This window comes from Periplaneta americana, chromosome 12 (assembly GCF_040183065.1).
Source record: "Periplaneta americana isolate PAMFEO1 chromosome 12, P.americana_PAMFEO1_priV1, whole genome shotgun sequence".
Taxonomy (NCBI): domain Eukaryota; kingdom Metazoa; phylum Arthropoda; class Insecta; order Blattodea; family Blattidae; genus Periplaneta; species Periplaneta americana.
Window position 1 is genome coordinate 17,572,915 of NC_091128.1, and position 14,226 is coordinate 17,587,140.

Below are 14,226 nucleotides of genomic sequence, written 5' to 3' on the forward strand. Positions count from 1 at the left end.
TTGTGTGTGAACATGTGAGCCAAATCCCATTCTGTAACTACATTGCATACCAAGGTTAAAAGAGGACAAAGTTATGCAATGTGTTTACCGCATAAACTTTTTAAACCTGCATCAGAGTATGTAACCTGGAACCTACCAGCATTCTATCAGTTAGGTTGTGGTGCAAACATGGAAGAACGTAGTTACAGCAGCAAGTGTTGTTCTACACATATTCAACTATTATATTAACACAACAGAGAAATGTAAACATTTTAACATAACAGAATACTGGTTTACTAATAGCTGTAGGTAGGTAAAAGGGGGGAAAAAGTATATTTACTTAAAGTTACAAAGACTAATTATAAAATCATTACGGTCAATAATATTACCTACAATCTGATTTACTTCTTCCACCTATCCATTAAGGCAAGTTGTTGTTCTTTCTTTTCTTATAAACCCAATATACTACATTTTCAACACTGCTGGGGACAGGCATTACATTATCGTCACAGTCAAATCTCATTAGGTATTTAGTAGTATTGCTGATGTCTTCCAGAGCTAACAGAGAAGTTGTTGGGGACTCATTGTTTGCTTTATTTCCCTCGTCCTTTTCTTCTTTTTCAGATGCATCAAATGCTAGATTTCTTTCTAACATTAATTGTTCCATGATTTGAACTTCACATGTTACATATTTTTCATATGACACACTAGCTTCTAATTGATAACATTTGTCTTCTGTCGTGTTAATTCTGTTACACTTTCAATCCCGAGAGATCCACTTCCATCCACAGATAACCACTCTACTTATGAGAACAGTTAGACATTATTGAATCTGTGATTGCTTTCCAAGCCTCTGCAATGAAATGCAGAACATCCAGAACATTTACCTTAATCATGAATCGACTTGTTAGTTGCACACATTGGTTTTCTCACAAGATTCTTGCGGTAATAATGTTTAAATGACATGATTATATTTTGTTCAGTGTAGAGTAATCAGTAATTATGTCCACCGCTATGCAGTAACAATTAGCCTGCCTGACCATGAAACGAGCAGGCCTGGGTTCAAATTTGGTTGGGACAAGTTACCTGGTTGGAGTTTTTCCATGTTTTCCTTCAACCACTTGAAGCAGAATTGCTGAGTAATTTTCGGTGTTGGACCTCGGACTCATTTCGCCTTCATTAGCAAAATTTCATTAATCACATTTAATAGCTACAGGTTGACCAGGAGGACATGGTTCCAGGATTCGCTTGCAGATGGCATCTGTCTGCAGGAGCTGCACATATCCCAGAGATGCCACATGGGTTTCAATCAGCAGACTGCAGTAGACAGAGGGAGTATAGCTCCCTTGGATAGATAGCGCTGTGGCTAATCGCGGAATGAATGTGTCCTTCTGGTTAAGGATGCAGCAGATTCATGCACGTGAATTGTAAACAGATGCTATTGATCTGAAGAGGCTGCAGAGGAACATCACAGGGAGGTGGAGGGGGACTCCTGCTCACATGGACTCCATCAGACCTGAATGCTGTGGCTGAATTGATAGGATGGCACCAAGCAGTGAATCACGTGCTTGTTGTCTGTTGCACCCATTCATCAATGTAGTCTACTGTTATTGAGTAAAAATGTACAATTTTTCTGAAAGGGCTTTCTGATATCAGACCTTCTTGTAGACTACTTTGACAAGTACTTTACTATTTATAAAGACCTCATCTTGTCTTGTCCTAAGCTTGAAAAGATTGTCTGTTTATTTTTTTCGTTTCAATAGCTGAGGCATCCTTACGCTCAATCATCAGTATACAGCTTTAGAAATTATTCTTTTTTTACTTTTTAAGAAAATGAGGTAGGAAAAGTTCTCTCTTTTGTTGAAGGAAATCACAAAGCATGCATGGACAATGTCATGTATCCAAGCTTAAGAAGCAAGACCTGAAGCGTTTATACATGTCATTGAAACAATTTAAAGCAGTCTTCAAAGAAAGTCTTCTGGTTTTGCTGTGGCCTAACACAGGGTTTAAGCTAGAAAATAAATAATTTTTGCAAAAATCCACAAATGAAAAATTATATTTGTGCAAATTGCGAAATGCTTGTGCAATATTATGAATAATTGTGCAGAAAGATAAAATTAATTAAGTATGCAGAAACAAAAAGTTACGTTAATTTGTTTATTGGAGTTTTATTACTTTCAATCCATCTTATCACAGTCTAGATACACTTATGCAAGTAAATCATTAGACATTCGTATGTTTAGAATCAATTACTGCTGAATTTATATCACATTAAAATACGTTATTTTATGGGCACTCTAAACATTGAAATTCTTTACTGGTAGGCCCTTCAAGATTTATTGTTAGCAGAGTGCTAACTCTTTTTACTGAAAGACTGTTTCTAATTCCAGTTTTGACAAGATTCATGCAACTAAATCCTTGCTCACAATTTTCGGTATGCCATGGAATTATATAAATCAATTAGAAAAAATTGTTCACTTGACTTACATTAATTGCACCAACTCTTTGAAATCAATTCCTGAACATCTATTGCTCAATCCTTTTTTGAATATTACCCATGCCATTAGCATTTCATTTAAATTCAGATAAGTTCAAACACATTTCTGATTTCATTTTCTCCATTACCATCCTCGTTTCTGAAGTCCAATGTGATTGTTGCATTTTTTGCACATAGACATTCAAAGCTTGTTGCGTTTTTAGAAGTAGCAAAATGCGACTGTCACTTAAACCCTGGCCTAACATAATTTTATATTCTCTTGTAAAAATTTCACAGACTGATTTTAAATTTTCCACTTTGACAGTAAACGAACGAAAGAATTGGAAAATTTTTCCTATAACAGTCTGAATGCCAACTGCCAAAATACGAGTATGTACACCAGTTCTGTACAGCATTGTGTATTATACTACTACTCCATTTATATTTGCCCATCCAGTTCTTTTTCATTTCTAAAATAAATTGTTTTTCTTTTTAAATCACCAAAATTGCTGTTTCTATTGTCTCCTGATATTCCTAATATTTTGTCTGAAATGTTACTCATTTCAACAATTTCCATAATGTGCTAAACCAGAATATCTGAAGTCTCTCTGTGTAAATTATATTGGTGAATTCTAATATTTCATTTTTAATATAAAAGTTTGGAGTTTTGCAGTACCTAACAATAACTGACGACATTTTCTTGTCAATGTGGTGTTGTGTACCTCAATTTTCGATGCCCGTGCGTCCTACTTTAAATGGTTCAAACCTACCCGCGCAAACGACAGTCTCTGTTTTCTCTCTCTAACAAAGCAGGTTGGCTCGCTTTTCGCTCTTATGAGGGAGAAAGCAAAGATCATACGGCGACGAGTAACGTTGGCAGTAGAAATACCCCCAGGCACTGTGAAGTAACTACGTGTGGGTTAACACCTTATTGCACCGAGCCCTTCAATTGTATTCGGTATATATGCTATGCTGGATACAGATATGGGAAATTCCATTTTCAAACTATATTAACTGGGTTACATACCCCAGTCTGAAAAGCAGGCTACGCCACTGCATACTACAACTTATGAATTATTCATAAGCACAATGAAAAAACATTAAACACATTTTATTTAACTAATGATTTGTCATCAGACTTTTTTTTTTTGTTAAGTTTATTTATACACGCTTTAACATTCACGGTCATCTCGCGTGTTTTAGTACCTGTGGGTATATAAGTAAGCCGCTTTTACTATTCCTGTTTCTATTGTTGTGTTGTAGATAGTTTGTGTGTAGGTAACCGACTCAAATTTTCGATTAATGTTTATGATATTGGTGATTGAGGTGATGATGAATCATGGTATGCAAATTTTCAATCCGGCCTTTGTGACTAAGTGAAACCATGAAAAACACCAGTCAGATTGGTCGGCCATGGGGTTTGAACCTGCGATCTCCTGAATGCGAGTCTCAAATGCTACTACCTGAGCCAACTCGTTCGGTAACATCAGACTTGTTCCACAAGTCATCTGATCTTCAGTTCAATGGACGAGCAGCCAACTTTTCTCCCAGCCTTCCAGACTATATCAGACTTACGTATGTAATCACTAACTATCGACCACTGTAACAGAGGCAGTTGTGACAACATTAAATAAGTGAAGCAGAATAATAATATGCGTAATTTCGTTATTCACGACTATTCAAGTCTTTTAAATTCGTTACTTTCGTTACCAATTGCTTAAATAGTTATTTTTAGTTACTTTTGTTAGCAGTAGATGGCCTGTTATTTTTGGACCTACCTGAACACAATGGTATTTTTAAGAATGATGAAAACTCTTATCAAAACTTTCTTTGAAAGAAAAGTAAAATCAGGTCATACGTCAGAGTTTAACAAGTGAAAGAAGCCTGTCCCTGAATGAGAGATCTCCAGGCAAAATTTACCCGTTGCTTGTCGTCTATATTAAAATTCACTTCTATTCATCATCCTTAGCTATCATTTCACCATCAAGGTAATCTTTCAACATATGGCATATAAAGAGCTTCTCTGATAACGTGGCAACAATAGACTACAGAGTACATAAAAAATCTAAGCTACTGTATACACTAACACTAGCAGTTATATCTTCATATGTGCAGTAGGTTTTGGCACTTTTGATTACCAGCAGTTACAATAACTATCTCTTGAATCAGCAACTGTTTCATTTTACATTAAATTTCTGTTCATTACGACGTTAAAAATTCATACCTTCAGCTACAGTCTGTTTCAGAAGATGTTGATCCACTGAAAGAAAGCGATGTACATGGGCTGCTGCTTCCTCATAATCTTCATTTCGAAGAGCAGTCTGCACTCCGCCACTACACAGCTGAAGATCTGAACTCTGACACCCTGCTCTATAGAACACATGTAATTAAAACAATAATGCTTTATAGCATACAGTAATGCAACAGGATATTGTGAAAACCATTAAAAACTACACAATGAAAAATAATCATAAGATTTTACAGTAATATAACAGTATAGTGAGATAGAAGTCGCATTAAAAACTACACAAAATTTTTTCCTTCCCTTTTTAAATTTTCTTTCTCTTCCAACCATTCCATATTCCAACCTAACCTTGATGGTTACATTTGATTTTAACCACTCAAAGTAATTCAAGAAATAATGAACAAAATGTACATTAAATATTACTGCCAATATATAGAAAACTTCGATCTGTGATTATTACAAAAATAGCCCGTTATCACTATTATTTCAAAATGAAAAAAGATCATTAGCCATAATATCCAACTACTGAAGATAAGAAAGGAAATATGCTGACCTGCATAAATGAAATTTCAAGAGGGAGGGAGCACTTTAGCGAAATGTTAAATTGTTCACCCCCAAACAAGTTTATTAAATATCAAGCACAAAACAACGACCAAGATACTGAAGGCCCAGACTTGAGGGATATAAATCTGTTAAAAATTTAAAACAATAAACCTTATGAAAGGAAATTATCATATATTATTATCCCCATTCATAAAAAAGAGAGATGACAACTTTCAGAATTTTTATCATAGACAACTTTCAGAATTTCTATCACTGTGTAACGAAATATATGAGAAAGGCAAATGGCCTCAAGATTTCACGGAGACAGTGATGCTGCCAGTACCAAAGAAAAATAATGCCCAAAAATGTAATGAGTTCAGGACTATCAACTTGATATCGCACTTGGCAAAGATTCTCCTGCGAATACTAAATCGATGTTTATATTCTAAGAGGAAGGAAAGTTGAAAGAGGAAAAATTTGGCTTCAGGAAAGGAAAAGGTACGAGAGATGTAACTGGACTGCAATCAGCAAGATATATCTGGAAAAAAAAGTAAAGAAACGTATGTAATATCTGTGGTGGTAGAAAAGGCTTTTAATAAAGTGCACTAGAATAAATTTATGCAAGTCGTGATGAAAAGTGGTGTGATTAGGAAAGAGAGGAGGCTATTAAGTGATCCTTATATGAAACAGCGAGTCAAAGTTAGAATAGGTTAAGAAATGTCATAGGGAAGTGCAGTAAGGACAAGAAAGCTCTTCATCACCTTCCTGTTTAACATCTACTTGGAGGATTTAGAGAAGAATTATTTTCAGAAGGGGTGATAGTAGGAGGAAGAATAAAGTGCATAAGATTTGCTGACGACATGGCGTTGTTAGTAGAAAAAGAAGATGATAATAAGGAATATGCTAATGGAGCTAAATGAGAGCTGAGAGCAGTATGGGATGAAGTTAACGAAGACCATGGTTACTGGTAGAAAAATAAAGGTGATAAATGTGCGAATTCGAAATGAGTCAGTAACACGTAGACAGCTTCAGATACTTGGTATAGGAACATGAGCTGTTGCCAGGAAGTCAAAAAGAGAATAGCAATGACAAAGGAAGTTTCTAATAGAAAAAGGAGCATTTTCTACGAAACTTTGAAAGAAGAACTATGAGACCAGTGAAGAGTTTTGTGTGGAATGTGACTTTGTATGAGACAGCAGACAAAATAAGAAATGAAGCAGTGCTAGAAAGAGTAGGTGAAGAAACAATAATGTTGAAACTGGACAGGAAATTAAAGAGAAATTGGCTACATCACACATGCACGCATGCACAGATATGTAATAAAAGGGTTTTAAAACACTCCACATTCATTGACTTCCAATATACACTATTCTCTCTTTGTCCATAGATCTTTCAGCACTCTCCTACAGATGGGACCTCTCCAGCTCCTTCAGTATTGTCTTCATTTCTTCTCCCTCATCCATATTTAAACTGTTCGATAATCAGCTCTTATCCACCTTTCATACCATAGTCATCCCTTATCCATCCTTTATACATCTAAGAAATTCAAATTTTAAATCACTTATAACTTTAATCTCTCTGATTTCTCAAAAAGAAAATGTATTCTGTTTAAAATCATCACTCAGCCTGGCAATATCTAGCCGACGCACTTTAGCACTAACATTCTCTGCCAGAGTTGAAGTAAATGTTATCATCTCAGCAAGTTTCTGGGCATCAGAATGGACGAGTTCGAGACTGCTCCGATGGACGCTCAGATTCTCTGAATTTAATTTTCAGATTCAGTACAAACCAGGAAAAAAACATCAGAACGCAGATGCTCTATCTAGAATTCAGTGCCCTTTGTTACGATCGACAAGATGGAATCTCAATCCGTTCGAAATCTACAATTGCCGAACCGCAATATGCACAATGGTTGAATGACGCAAATCAGTTTAAATTAGATGACAATGGGATTTTGTTTCGAATCCAAAATGACCGTGAACCTTGTTTGGTAGTACCTATACCATTGAGATTGACTATACTAAAAATATATCATGATTCACCAATCGGTGCACACCAAGGTCAAAGGTGGACCTATGACTTATTAAGTCGAAGTTTCTATTGGCTAGATATGAGATCAGACGTGGAAAATTATGTTGCAAATTGCATGTCATGTTGGGAAAGAAAAACAGGAAAACATCCTGTAGCCCTCTTCAGGAGTTCGGTGAAGTGGTGAAACCTTTGAATTAGTTAGCATGAACATCCTTGGTCCATTTCCAAAGACCACTTCCGGAAACCTTTATCTATTGATTTTCATGGTTGCCTTCACGAAGTGGAGTGAAGCTATTCCGATACCTGACCAATCTGCGAAAACTGTAGCTAGGGAATTTGTCACAAAAATAGTTGCTAGTCATGGAACCCCTAAACAAGTATTAACTGATCAAGGCAGAAATTTTTTATCTACATTGTTCAAGGAAGTTTGCAAATTGCTACACATAAAGAAAATACAGACAAATCCGTATCATCCTATGGCGAATGGACTAGTTGAACGCAGTCATCAAACGTTCACGGCAATGATGTTTCACTTTGTGCGTTAAGACCAAAGAGATTGGAATAAGTGGATAGCTATAGTACAGAAGGCGTACAGAATTACACCCCACTCGGTGACCGGGTACTCCCCATTCTTTCTCTTGTATGGCAAGGAAATGCCTCTGCCATTTCCAGTTGATATGAGTCCGAAATTTCCAAGAGAAAATATAGAATCCGACCCTATAGTTGGCCAAGCCAGGAAACTAGAGACGGCCTACAAAGTGGTTAGAGAACGGTTAAAGCAAAGTAAGACAACGCAAGCGAGACAGTACAACACGAGGCGAAATGTGAAACTTCAAACATCTGAGCTAGGAGACAAAGTATTCATACAAAGCACAGTGTTGAAAAAGGAAGTAACGAAGAAATTAGCTAAACCATGGACAAGCCCAGTTGAGATAGTAGAAATACTAAATGAAGTCAATTACCGCATTCGCTACGGAGACGGTAGAACACAAGTAGTTCGTGTAAATAGATTAAAGTTGTGCCGATGTCAGGTTGACGACATTCATCCTACCAAAAATAATACGGAAAGTATGTATACGCACTATTGGGAGAATGATGAAGGACCCCTGGGAATGGAATCGAACAGAGAACCCCAAGGTGAAGGAATAATCAGTGAAATGTCAGGAACGGCGAAAGAAAACGCGTGGGCATCGGAAAATGATATACCGCTAAGCGAATTAAGAGAAAGAGTAGGAAGAGATGAAGATTTTGAGTCCGAGGACGAAATCCCTCTCGCCTCGTGGAAAGTGAGATCAGATGATCCTCCCCAGGCACACAATTCTGCTGAACCAGACCATGAGTTCGACTCTCCTCATAATTCATTTAATGCTCCCAGTGTGAGTAATGAAACAGCCGAACAGAGGAGCCAACCAACTTCACCTCGCTACGGATTGCGAACTAGAAATATTTACTAACCTATTGGATTACAGATTATCTAATTGTTGTCGCAAAAAAAAAGTGATCTAATAAAATATGGGGACGAGAATTATACTCTCTGTTCCCCGGATGTAACAATATTTTCAGCTACTCAGCCGCAATTCTAGCCAGAGTAAACTGAGGAAGCCTGTGTCATCGGATCTGAACGACCTTCGACGTGATATCGTCCATTCCAAGAAAAACCCTAAGTATATTGTATAATGTTAAGTTGGGCATGAAGCTCGCCTGGAGATGCCAAAGTTCAAAATGGGACTTGTAAAATTTACTTCTACTTTTGTAACTTAAAATAACTGTATCATAAATAATTCTGTTCATCGAGTTAACTGTTATGTAATATGTATATAGATTTCGAAACATTTTGAACAATGACATAATATGTTTCTAAGCTTAGGATCAATTTAACATAAGGATATTATTGTCTTGAAGGTTAATATATATGTGTAAATATTCAAATCCAAACGTATCTCAAGTGATGATTTAAAGAAAAGACAGTTGATGTGAAAATTGAAGTTAGACATTCATAACTAAAACTCTTTCGTGGTTGAGTAAATGATTATCTTAATTTAATCATTGTGCTACTCGAACTTATGTACTGTATGTACTCTAGGCTTCGAGAATGCAAGACGTACTGCCGGACGCCGGTGGTGTAACATGAACGGCTCCTTCGTGGCTCCCGTTGCTTACGAGCAACGGGAGCCACGAAGGATAGGTGACGTCACTCGCCAGCTGGAACACTATCAGCGCCTAGCATGGGATTCAACCGCATGTGTCAGCAGAAGGAGAATATTGTATGTACGAAAAGGGATCCAACACAAAAAACAGAGTTAATACTTGAATGCTTTTAGGATAAACATTTTAGCTTAAGAATGGAGTGAATTACATAGAAAAAATGTGTGTGTGTGTGTGTGTGTGTGTGTGTGTGTGTGTGTGTGTGTGTGTGTGTGTGTGTGTGTGTGAGGTATGCATGAGAAGAAAAGAATATATATCGGGGCCAGAAAAAATAAAAGTGAATGAGTGTGAGAGAGAGAGAAATAATGTTATCTTAATAATATCCCATATTGTGAAATTTTATTGTAACGAAAAAGAAGTATCCAAAATCTATTATTGTACCTAGAGTTGATAAGTGTTATAGCTGGCGCCATGCAACGAACCGAATCAACACAAAATCATAGAATACAGTATCTCAAAGTTTAACACGGAAAATCCAAAACCAATTAGAATACATTAAATGAACGTTATTAATGATTCCGCTCTGCCTATGTAATTCAGCGACCACCAGATTCATAGTATACATGATGTGCATGTGAAAGCCAATGGCGAAGGAATAAATACCCCTTAAGCCTTTCTGAGCAGAAAGAGTCCCTGACACGAGATTAACTCTCTGTAAACTCTCTCTGTTGCTTGTGTGTGAATGTATTCCAGAATCTAATCCACAATCACTAGGCCAGACAACAAGTTCAATGAAAAAGCACGTGCCATTGAGGCATCTTCTTTTTGAAATGAAGGGGCATTCAGTGGCGTATACTGGTTAAAGGGTTTGGGCTACCGCTGACCCTATTATTACACAAAATATATCTAACAATTACTTTAATTTTAATTACTATGGTAAAACTAATAATACAAAATTATTACATTATGTTATATTATAAACTTTTTCTTTTGTAATTTCCTTGGGCTACCGCCGGTAGCCCGCAAAATACGCCCCTGGGCATTGTTATGCCTCAGGGCATAAGAACGCCCTGTAGCATGATTTCCTGTGGGGTGTCAAATCTGAAACAGTCCAGGAACAGAATACATGGTCTTTAGCAGAAATGTAATACAATTCCAGCTTGTGAAGTAAATAGATGCTTAGCCAGCGTTAAAGAGTTTTGTCGCGCGAGCGGTAAATCACTGCCTACGATAAATGTATTCTTACGCCACGAATTACTGCTGGACTATTCGCAATGGTCCAGTGGAACAAAGCATGCATTTTAATTGGTTAAATTAAATCACGCATTGTTCGATTTCTTTTCTTACGCGTAATCTCATTAAAGCGACTTATCACTGTATTGCAATCAATCGAATTATTTGTAACAGAGGTTTGATTAAGACGATATCTTCAAGCACGAATAATCAAAAGGGGTTAAAGCCTATCTCACCTGTCCAATAGCGTGGGTGGTACCCCGTTCGGGAGACCGATAAGAGAACATAAAAAGTGATGGTGAGAGGATACAGTCGGATGGTGACACGGTCGGGCAGGGATCGAGGACCAAGTCGTAATGGCGTCGGCAGAGACAAGAGATATACTATTGTAAGTAACTTGTTATGTATATTTGTATATATTTAATAAATCGAGCATAGTTTCATTCATAACTAATTCAGTCTAGAACCTGAGTTCAGTAATCATGTAGTTTTCCTATGATATACTGAGAGTCCCAGCTCTTTCAGTAAAATAGTTTCTTTTACATTATACGTGTAATGGTGATGTCAGAAATCCTGATAAGCCTAAGTGTGAGCGGCAGTCGAACGCAGTAATCATCCGTTCAGCAAGTCATCCGACCTAAGTTGACGGTCGCATAACAATATCATCTCCATTCCACCAATTCATTCGACGCTGAGTGACCTCGTTATATAACAGACTTATAAGCTGCCGGAAAAAAAAAAGTTCATACATTTTGTGTTTCCACGGTCGAATGTGGAAAGCTGCACTGTGTACTGCATTTTCGGCACTGTCCCCCAGAGCATGGAAAGAAAAAATATATGCACATATAATCAATTAACCGAAGTATAATCAAACTCACATCCCCAACACTTGTGTCCCTTTCCCTACTCCATCTACGCCGGTTATCACTAGCTGTGTTAAATTACATTCCAAGCATTCCGAAAATTTTTTAGGCGGCATTTACAAGTCTTTCAGAATTTTCGAAACAATTCCAGGGATCTACATGTAATTCACTGATTAGATCATCCAAGTTTCTTGCAGTATTGTAGGTCTACCGGCATGGCGCGTTCTCAGGTTGCGGATCGAGGAGACAGCCTCCAGATATGGAGGTTAGTTGTGAATATATTGAATAAGCGGACAGCCGATGAGGGGTGGTCCTCCAGCGGGGGGGTTGGGCGAAGGGCTAACAACCCATCACCGTAAAAAGCAGCTTGTTACGAAACCTTCAAATAAGCCTCGGAATGGGACTGATTCTCTGGCACGACCACAGCAAAGGAATAAGGTTTTGAGATTTGGTACTGGCAAGGATAAACGTGATCAAGGATGAAACTCTCATTCAATCCTGAACAGATAGAAAAACTATTTTGGGCAACTACGAAATATACATAGGCAAAGTACAAATGATCAGGACGAAATTGAAATACAAACTGCTGAGCCATTTATACCCGAACCCACACTTTCTGAAGTCGAAATTTCGATAAAAAATCTGAAAAATTATAAGTCTCCAGGTATCGATAAAATTCCAGCAGAATTAATACAAGAGGGTGGAGGCGCATTATGTAACGAAATTTATAAGCTTGTACTTGCTATTTGGGAAAAGGAAATTGTGCCAGAACAATGGAAGGAGTCCATAATCGTACCTATCAGGGGGACAAGACTAGCTGTAATAACTTTCGAGGAATATCACTTTTGTTGACGTCGTACAAAATTTTGTCCAATATTCTTTTGAGAAGATTAACTCCATATGTAGATGAAATTATTGGGGATCATCAGTGTGGTTTTAGGCGTAATAGATCAACTATTGATCAGATATTTTGTATTCGACAGATAATGGAGAAAAATGGGAGTATAAGGGTACAGTGCATCAGTTGTTCATAGATTTCAAAAAGGCATATGACTCGGTTAAGAGAGAAGTTTTATATGATATTCTTATTGAATTCGGTATTCCCAAGAAACTAGTTCGATTAATTAAAATATGTCTCAGTGAAACGTACAGCAGAGTCCGTATAGGTCAGATTCTGTCAGATGCGTTTCCAATTCACTATGGGCTGAAGCAAGGATATGCACTATCACCTTTACTTTTTAACTTTGCTATAGAGTATGCCAATAGGAAAGTCCAGGATAACAGGCAGGGTTTGGAATTGAACGGATTACATCAGCTGCTTGTCTATGCGGATGACGTGAATATGTTAGGAGAAAATCCACAAACGATTAGGAAAAAAAAAGGGAATTTTACTTGAAGCAAGTAAAGAGATAGGTTTGGACGTAAATCCCGAAAAGACAAAGTAAGTTATATGATTATATCTCGTGACGAGAATATTTTACGAAATGGAAATATGCAAATTGGAAATTTATCCTTTGAAGAGGTGGAAAAATTCAAATACCTGGGAGCAACAGTAACAAATATAAATGATACTCGGGAGGAAATTAAACACAGAATAAATATGGGAAATGCCTGTTATTAGGCCTATTCGGTTGAAAAGCTTTTATCATCCAGTCTGTTGTGAAAGAATCTTAAAGTTAGGATTTATAAAACAGTTATATTACCGGTTGTTCTGTATGGTTGTGAAACTTGGACTCTCACTTTGAGAGAGGAACATAGGTTAAGGATGTTTGAGAATAAGGTGCTTAGGAAAATATCTAGGGCTAAGAGGGATGAAGTTACAGGAGAATGGAGAAAGTTACACAACACAGAACTGCACGCATTGCATTCTTCACCTGATATAATTAGGAACATTAAATCCAGACGTTTAAGATGGGCAGGGCATGTAGCACGTATGGGCGAATTCAGAAATGCATATAGAGTGTTAGTTGGGAGGCCAGAGGGAAAAAGACCTCTGGGGAGCCCGAGATGTAGATGGGAGGATAATATTAAAATGGATTTGAGGCAGGTGGGATGTGATGATAGAGGCTGGATTAATCTTGCTCAGGATAGGGACCAATGGCGGGCTTATGTGAGGGCGGAATTGAACCTCCGGGTTCCTTAAAAACCAGTAAGTAAGTAAGTATTGTAGGTCTACAGAGACATCTACCTTGCGACAGAGATAATTTTCATAGAAAGTGAACTTTAAATCTTTAATAGCTAGAATCCACCCATTCAGGAATAAGACTAATTTAATTGCGTCAGTGTACAACATGGGACACTCCACTTTATTTTTGTTCTAAAGAGAGCCAAAATTACGAAATTTATTGCCCTTAAAACTACTCCATCGTCGATTATAATTTTACCATCTATTATTCCACATTTTCGAAATTTTGTAGGAATAACAGGAGCCCATGCATTTGGAAGACATCGACGCAGAGAATGACATGCAGCCCATGGAGTGGGACCCTATAACTAACCCATTCGAGCATCAGGTTACATCAGAATACCAGACAAAGATGGGATACTCAACGGAATTAATGGAATAAACGTTTCACCAACAGGTTTAGACCTTGTGGCTTTCATCTTCTGTACTATACTCCGTTTCTGGAATCTGTAGAGTATAGGAACCGAAACAAGTCCTTTGCGCAAGTGGTGAGTGGAGGGGGCCAGTCCAATGACCGCTCTGGGGG

The 14,226-nt window shown here is 37.5% G+C and overlaps 1 protein-coding gene and 1 long non-coding RNA gene across 2 annotated transcripts in view; one reads left to right on the forward strand and one right to left on the reverse strand.

Moving 5' to 3' along the window:
* The window catches only part of LOC138710199 (DNA polymerase alpha catalytic subunit-like), a 558,528-nt gene that overhangs the window by 168,730 nt on the left and 375,572 nt on the right, over positions 1–14,226 (reverse strand). The window lies entirely within an intron of this gene.
* LOC138710198 (uncharacterized) lies at positions 9,456–11,102 on the forward strand. The gene is made up of 2 exons (XR_011335155.1): positions 9,456–9,538; positions 10,900–11,102. It is a non-coding gene; the product is annotated as an uncharacterized lncRNA (long non-coding RNA).